Source organism: Marmota flaviventris, chromosome 3 (assembly GCF_047511675.1).
Source record: "Marmota flaviventris isolate mMarFla1 chromosome 3, mMarFla1.hap1, whole genome shotgun sequence".
Taxonomy (NCBI): domain Eukaryota; kingdom Metazoa; phylum Chordata; class Mammalia; order Rodentia; family Sciuridae; genus Marmota; species Marmota flaviventris.
In genome coordinates this window covers 127401836-127409915 of record NC_092500.1, presented here as the reverse complement: position 1 = coordinate 127409915, position 8080 = coordinate 127401836, and the positions used below count along the sequence as shown (strand labels likewise).

The 8080-nt window shown below is 36.5% G+C and overlaps 1 pseudogene; it reads right to left on the bottom strand.

Annotated features, from left to right (window-relative positions):
* Positions 1-4821: 4821 nt before the first annotated feature.
* On the bottom strand, positions 4822-6536 carry LOC114080740 (V-type proton ATPase 116 kDa subunit a 2 pseudogene; annotated as a pseudogene).
* Positions 6537-8080: the final 1544 nt, after the last annotated feature.

Genomic DNA, 8080 nt, shown 5'->3' with positions numbered 1-8080 from the left:
TTAGCAAACAATGAGCACCTTTTTAATATCAATCTTTTAGATATCTACTTTTTTGAAGTATTACCCATCTTTTGCCAATTTTCTTTTGACGTTTTCTCTTTTTTATATATAAAATTTTGAATATATTCCTTCAGATAAATATATTCAGATATTTTCTCCTCTGTGAGTTGACTTCTTCCATTTTCTGTTTTGATTAATAAAGTTATTTACATCAAAATAGTTCACTTTATTATTTTTTTCTTTATGGTTTATGATTTTTATGTTATTGAAAAGTCTTTGCTTACATCAAACTAGTGAAGATTACTTTTTAGTTTTCCTCTATTTTATTGCTTTATATTTTACATTTAGATGATAATATATTTGAAATTTATTTCTATATATGATGTGAGTTAGGGGATCACAAAATTTTTTCTACTGCAAAAATTCAAGTAATCCAGCACAATTTATTGAAAAAGATCTACTTTTTCAAGTGCTCTGTATTATCACCTCTAAATTAGTTGTTTGGGTGTATATAATTCTATTTATGGACTTATAATTCAATATTTTTATATTTATGTATATCTTGTAGCTTATAATTTGTAGGTTTTTACAGTTTCATATGTATATAATCATTATTTGAAAACATGAACATTTATTAGTTTCTACTTTTATGGTTATATTTTTTTGTGTTATTAAATTAGCTAGACTCTCTGGTAAAAGTTGTAATGAAGTGGCAATAACTGGCACACGTATTATCCTTGAAAAAGAAATATTCTTTTAATGTAATTTTTATTAATGCAATAAATTGCACTGATTGACTTATTTAAAAACATTAATCTATGGGTGATTCCTAGAATTGATATTTAATTATGTCATTAACTTTTTTCATGTTGGATTTTTTTAAAAAATATTTTTTAATGGTAGATGCACACAATACCGTTATTTATCTTTATGTGGTGCTGAGGATTGAACCCAGTGTCTCACATGTGCTAGGTGAGTGCTCTACCACTGAGCCATAACCCCATCCCAAATTTTATTTAATTTTCATATATGTTACTGAGAAAAATTGATCTACAATTTTCTTTTTCCTGTTTATATTGATATATATTTGACAAATTAAAATTGTACAAATTCAAAGGTGTACAACATGATATTTTAATATATGGATGCATTTGAAATGATTACCACAACTAAGCTAATTAACACATCCATCACTTCACATAATTATGTATCTGAGTGTTTGCATGTGTGCTGAGCATACTTAAAATTCATTCTGTTAGCAAATTACAAGTATATAATATGTAATTATCAAGTACAAATCAGCTTTCTATACAGTAGGGCATCTCTATTTATTCATCTTGGAATTGAAAATTTGGTTCCTTTGATCAACACCTCCCCATTTTTATAACTACACAATTTCTACCACTACATAATCTTTGATAAACACACTTCTACTATTTATTTTTTTTAATTTCATCCATATTATCACAAATAGCAGCATTCTCTCTTGTTAAGGGTGAATAATACTCCTTTGTATATAAACATACCATGTTTTCTTTATTTATTCCTTTGTTAGCTGATACTTAGATTGTTTCCATATCTTGGTTGTTGTGATTAATGCTTCAGTGAAAATGGGAGTGATTTTGTTTCCTTTGGATATATACACAGAAGTGGGGTTGCTAGATCATAATGTAGTTCTGTTTTTAATTGTTATGAACCCTCTGTACTCTTTTCCATACTGGTTATAATTATTTGCATTTCCACCCACAATGTGTAAGGATAAACCTTTCTCCACATCCTCACCAAGATCTACTATCTTTTGAATTTTTGATGATAGCCATCCTCGAATGTATAAGGTGACATCTCATTGTGGTTTTTATTTGTGTTTCCCTGGTGACTAAGTGATGTTGAGCACATTTTCATAGCCATTTTTCTGCCTTTCTTGGGAACACATCTCTTTTCTATGTATTTTTCATTACAATATTTTGTTTTTTTGCTAATAAGTTGTGCAAATTATTACTACATTTTGGATATGAACAACTTTTTGGATATATGGTTTGCAATTATCTTTTCCCTTCCCATAGATTTCCCTTTCACTCTGTTGATTGTTTCTCTGAATAAGCTTTTTAGCTTGATGCCCTTCCACTTGTTAATTTTGCTTCCATTGTCTGTGCTTTTGATATCATATGCAATAATCTCATTACCAAGACCAATGGCATGGGGTTTTCTTCTATATTGTCTTCTAGGAGTTTTATAGTTTCAAGTTGTTAATCCATTTTGAGTTTATTTTTGTATATGGTGTAAGATAAGAATCCAATTTCACTTCCTTTTACATGTAGAAAGCAGTTTTCCCCAAACCCTTTTATTAAATTGATTATTTTTTGCAGTGTGTATTTTTGGTGCCTTTGTCAAATCTAGTTGACCTCATATGCGCAGGTTTGTACTGGCCTTTAAATTTGGTTCCATTGATCTATGTATCTATTTTTATGCCAGTACCATGCTAGTCTTTTTTAGCTTTATTTTTTTGTGGGGTTATTTTTTACATATTTATAGGTGTATGGAGTATAATTTGCCCCATTTCAATCCTCTTTTCTCTCCTTCTCTTCCCATTCCTCTAGTTTACTGGTCATCTCTCTACTTATTGTTTTTATTTATTTATTTAAAGATCTACATAAAGGTGAAGTATATTCATATATGTACATATTATAATTTGACCAAATTTATTCTGCAATTCCTTCCTTTCCCCTTCTATACTTTCTGCCCCTCAGTTGCATTTTCCTACTCCACTGAGATCCCCCCTTTTTATAATGGGATCTCTCCTCCCCATTTTTTAACTTATTTTGCTCTAGCTTCTGCATGTGAGAGAAAACATTCAACCTTTGACTTTCAGAGTATGATTTATTTCATTTAGCATGATGTTCCCTAGTTCCATCATCTATCAGCAAATGCTATAATTTCATTTTTCTCTATAGTTGAGTAAAACTCCATTGTGTGTATATACCACATTTTCTTTATCCATTCATCTACTGATAGGTATCTGGTCTGCTTACACATCTTGGTTATTATGAATGATGTTGCTATAAACATTGGTATGCATGTATCATTAGAATATGTGATTTTAATTTATTTTGATAAATACCAAGGAAACTGGGAAAATTGGGTTGTATTGTGGTTGCTTCCTAGTTTTTTGAGGAATCTTCATTGTGCTTTCCAAAGTGCTTATATTAATTTTTAGTCCACTAACAACATATGAGTGTCCTCCACATTCTTAACAGCATTTACAATTACTCATATTCTTTGCATTTGCCATTTTACCTAGAGTGAGATGAAATCTGAATGTAGTTGTGATTTACTTTTCCTTGATTGGTAAAAACGTTGAACTTTTTTTTGTGTATATTTTTGGCCATTTGTATTTCTTTTTTTGAGAAATGTCTGTTTAGTTCTTTTGCCCATTTATTGATTGTGGGATTTCTCTTCATGTTCTTAATTGTTTTCTCTGCTGTGCAGAAGCTTTACCAATTTGATGGAATATCAACTATTGATTCTTGGTTTTATTTTTTGAGATTTTTGGGAGGGGTCTTGTTAAGGAATTTGGTAGCTGAACCAATATGTTTTAGTATTGAACCTATGTTTTCTTTTAGCATTTGCAGGGATCCTAGTCTATTTCTTAGATTTTTTATTCATCTTTTTGTGCAGGGTGAGAGATAGGGATCTAACTTCATTCTTTTACATATGAATATCCAGTTTTCTTAGCAACATTTGTTTAAGAGCCTATCTTCAATGTTACTTTTTGACATCTTTGTTTAATATTAGATGACTGTATCTATGTGAGTTTGTCTATGTGTATTCTGTACTATTCCATTTGTATTCATGCCTGTTTTGATGATTATATATATATATATATATATATATATATATATATATATATATATATATATACACACACATTTAACTATCGCTCTGTAGTATAATTGATGGTGGCTGGGGACTGTGAATTGCAAAGTAACAACTTTCCTCTGCAGGGGCTTATGTGTAGTGGCTGTATCTAAGGATTTGGTGGCTATTTGCAATTGTGGGGCCTGTGAATGCAGAATCCTATATTCTGATCTATAGTACAGAAGTGTCCACCGTGGCTGGTGCATTTCCTCACGATTCTATCCATTCTCATGATTGAGATAGAAAGTCAGTGGCTTGTTTTCACCTAATCTCCCCCTGATACTATAGGGAGTACTGGTTTAGAGTTAGCAATTACCAGGAGTGATTTGCTCTTGGGTAAGCTCCACCCCACTCTCCTTGGCTGTGATGATGGGGTAGGTATTTGGGTAACCTTCAGCTAAAAGTAATTCTTCTATAGTTTCATTCTAGTTGAATTATTGAGACCACCTGTTTAAAAGTTATTCCTTATGGTTTCATTTTTTACTATCTGAAGGTGGAAAGAAACTATATGTATTTAATTTCTTTTTTTTTTTTGACATAATAAACTCTGTATCTTTTAAAATAAGGTTTAAAAGGAATCAAGTATCTAGAACCATTTTCAATTAGCCTTCCAAAATTGGCTTCTTTCCCCCAATCCTGTATTTAGACACAAATAACTTTAGTATAACATTTGGCATGACCTTACACTTGCTTGTAATAAAAACCAAAAAAGTATGTATCTGAAATTGATAAGTGTTACAAAATATTTAGCATATGAAGAAGAGGTATATCTTACAGAATTATTTGGCTACATAATAAGGTAATCAATGAAGACAGAGCTTTTCCTATCATAAATTTGACATATGTGAAATTCTACAACATGATATTCTTCATAATTCTGAAAGCTCATTGGTTACAGCAATATGATCATGCCATGTTGTCACTGCCATTCAACTTCCATGAAATTAGACTGAATGAGAAAGGAACAAATTTGGTGCCTGCACCAATGTAGAATTTGTTCTGAAATTCTACCCAGTGGAGGCATATGGTATGAAGAAATGCAGAAAGCCCTTCCATGATCAAGAGGATGAAAATAGTCAAAACTGCAAAGAAAGCAATCACTGGGAGCAGTGCAAGACACGGTAGATGGTGTACACTTGTAGGCCCACTCGCATCAGCATGGCCCACAGGACATCAGAGAGAAGTGCATGAGCACTGAGTGCCCAGAGCCGCAGGTAGGGTGCAGTGTTGGACATGAAGCTAAGACAGTACTCAATGGAGTGAATTAGTATTTCTCCAAAATGAAACTCTTTGCATGGCATTTCTCTGCATCCATCTTCCATTTGGTTATATCCCTCTTCTATATCCTGGTTTCCCAGCAGAGAAACAACTTCCTCACTATTTTTCCTTACAAGTATGTAACCAATTCTGCACATTGTGTAGCCACAACAAGAAAACTGGTTTTCCCAAGAAGACAGTACTGTGACAACCGGCAGCACTTTCTGGATGTGCTCCTGCCCTGGGTAAAGGCCACTTGATCCACTTGCTGGGAATATGAACAAGTTGATGAACTCAATCAGAATGCTGGGAGCTTCCTTGTAAGTTTCTGCCAGAAATATGAGCCACTTATAGACAGTCAAAAAGATGAGGTATCACAGACATTTTCATTTTGAAAGAATTTAGGAAAGTGAGGTGATTGGTTGCTATGTTCCAAATTGGGTCAATCCCCAAAGGATAAGGGTGTAGGAACACTCCAGGAATGGCTCAGTCCAACTGCAGCACCCTGTTGTGCCTCAGGACACCGTCGTTCCACAGAGCCATCTTCTCAGGCTCCTGCTGAGTGTGACTGGAGCTGTACATGGCAGACACGTTCCACTGAGAGCCAAAGATGTTGAGTGACTTGGAGAAGCAGTCATTGTAGATGAGGCCTGTGTACACTAAGAACAGTCCCATGAGCAGAAAGATGTATCGGCCATTGAAAAACATCCTCAAGATGTCCTGCAACTGGTTCAGTCCAGGATGATTTTCATTTTTACCAATAAGAGGGCAAATAAGAACATCACAAAGCTGAGGCCAAGGTCTCCGAACACCACTGCAAACAAAACTGGGAATGTGATGTTGGAAAAGAGCTGGATTCACTTCCCTGTAGCTCCCAATGCCATAAGCATCCATGGTGCTCTGAAATCCCTGGATGAATCTGTTGGTCCGGATTAGGGTTGAGGGTGTTTCTTTTGTGGGGATTGTGTTCATAAATGAGGGGATGGTAGCCCTGCTCTCTCCCAAGCCCTCCTCTAGCACCCTGCGCAGGTCAAGCAGATCACCCTCAGAACACCAGACCTCGGGGATGAGGCACCTGTTTGTCAGTCCAAGCTGGACATGTTCAGCATGTGGTAAATGGCTTTCATTTTCTTCACCTGGATGACATGGCTGTTCACTGGCCCAGCAGCTTTACACAGCACTTGCCTTAAATAATCTTCAGTTGTGTGAAGCACAGTGTAGAGATCCTGGATCCCAGTATTCAACCCCTTCTGAATCTCCTTTCACTTCTCAACAGTGTTTGAATAGGAGTAGATATGGCAGTAGTAACAGTCACATACCTTCCTGACCTTGTGGCCAATCTGCTTTCCCCAAAAGGATATCAAAAAGATGGCAGGTCAGAGGGAGGCAGCAGTCTGTGTTGCTCCATGATCCAGATCTCACCTAGTCAGAATACTGCATCTCTGAGAGTGTTAGAAGACCCCTACACAGCTGATTTCTGCAGAAATCACCAGCAGCTGTGACTCTGCACAGGGCTGGGCCTCAGCTTTCAAGTAGGACTCCTGGACTCCTGCTTCCCCAAACCCAAAGCCTGAAGTTCTATCCCATTTAGGGCTGGCTAGCACCTTAGCAGAATCACCTATCAGCACCTCTGCAGAACTCTTAGACTTCACTCACCTCCCATGCAGGTCACTCAGCTACTACCTACCCACAGAACAATGTCATCACCCACTCCCCCCACCTTACCAGACACCCCAGCCGGTGCTGGAAGCAGACTGCCTCCACCTTGGCTCAACATTCTCACCATATTAGGTGGGGGCAGCTCCCAGATCAGATCTCCAGCAGCCAGGTACCAGGTTTGCAACCTCCCCCTTTCCCCAGCGGTGGTAACCCAACACAGTAGTTGCTCAACACAGGTGTGCAGTGTGACCAGGGAGCCACCCCCGAAGCCCCGGTGTGAGAAGTTCCCCAATTGGGAACTGCTAAGGGAGAGGGAGTTGGGGCTAATGTTTGGAGCCTAACAGAGAGACCAGGACCTGGGAAATCTCCAGGTAAGATAGGGAGATAGTACTGGGCACCCCAGACATATCAGTGGTCCCAGAAAGAGACCCGTGAGGTGCAGTCTCCCTGCAGGGACTGGCAGGTGGCACTCCCTGTTTCCAGGTGCCCTACACCAGGACAAATCTTCCCACCCTGGTTACCTACAATATCCTGAGGGCAGAGAAACCAGTTTACAATAGACAACGCCACCTATTGGATGAGAAGAGAAGTAGGAAAGATACAGATCTCTAAAACTAGCAAGAACTCTGGTTTCTTTCTTGGAGTATTTGTTTCTCTTTCTCTTCTACTCCTCTATTCCCTGGCCCTCACATCCCCAATATATATGAAACCAAGAACTTTGCATGAAATAGGATTTTGAGGACTGAGTCACCTGAATAATATAATATAGAAGTGTTGTATATGCCCCTTTTTCTTCTTTAATTTTTCTTTTCCCCTCCAAATTTTACTATTTTAACATCCTGTATTTTTCTGAATACATATGTGTGTTTGCTTTATGTACTCTGTCTTCCCATGTACTTGTCTACCCTAAATTACTTCCTGTCTATTCTCTTGCTACTAACCCTCTTCATTAGATTTATCTTTCATACTTCCTAAGATATATTAACTTTATATCATCTCATCCTATTTCCTCAGCATATCATCCTACACCCCACCCTCAGTTCAATGTCCACCTTCAGAAACTGTAAATCTTTTTACAAAATTACTGATTATATTTTAGATAATAATTGAATACAACATTTCTGTACATTGAAACTAAACTGTAAATGTCTTAATAACAACAAATTGTTCATAAGTGGTATATTGTTGAAATTGGGATCTGTTAACATTGTCCCTCCCTACAAAGGTGACATCTTAGAACCCTACAAGA